The following is a 728-nucleotide window of genomic DNA, read 5'->3' as shown; positions in this document are numbered from 1 at the left end:
ACAATGCTCTAAACAACACATATTTCCCCAGAAAATGGAAAAAAGCCAAACCGATAGCTATCACAAAAAAGGCAAAGACGGCTCATCGCCCGCAAACCTACGACCTATAAGTCTCCTCCCCAACATAAGCAAAGTATTTGAAATAATCATAAACAAGCCCCTAACCTCCTTCTGCACAAGAAATAAGATAATCCCAGAAAATCAATTTGGCTTCAGGCACAAACACTCTACAATCCACGCAATAAACAAACTTACGTCGGACATCTGCTGGGCCCTAAACGCAAAACAACGAGTAGCCGCCGGCTTAATAGACCTCGAAAAAGCTTTTGATCCCAGTCTGATTTGACAGCCTGGATCCCAGGTCTCAAATACAAATTGATCAAGATAAACCTTCCTAAACACCTAACTAAAATAGTCTGGGACATGATCACAAGCAGAACATTCGTAATGACCGAAGGTTCAAACACATCAAGCAAAGAATTCTCCATAACAAACGGTCTGCAACAAGGTACAGTAAATTCCCCGCTACTTTTCAGTATTTACAACAGTGACTTACTGAACCTCTTTAATCTCAATACATCCACCCACAAACGCTCCATAACCTTCGCAGATGACCTAATCACCTACGTAACGCCGCAAAACTAAGACAATAAAAACTGAATTGCAAGAACTTTTTCGAAAAAATAAACGACTATTACCACGCATGGAAACTAAAAATCAACACAAGC

The sequence above is a fragment of the Bombus impatiens genome, unplaced genomic scaffold (genome assembly GCF_000188095.3).
Source record: "Bombus impatiens unplaced genomic scaffold, BIMP_2.2 scf_0407, whole genome shotgun sequence".
NCBI lineage: Eukaryota > Metazoa > Arthropoda > Insecta > Hymenoptera > Apidae > Bombus > Bombus impatiens.
The sequence above is the reverse complement of the archived record's forward strand: the minus strand, read 5'-3'. Positions refer to the sequence as shown.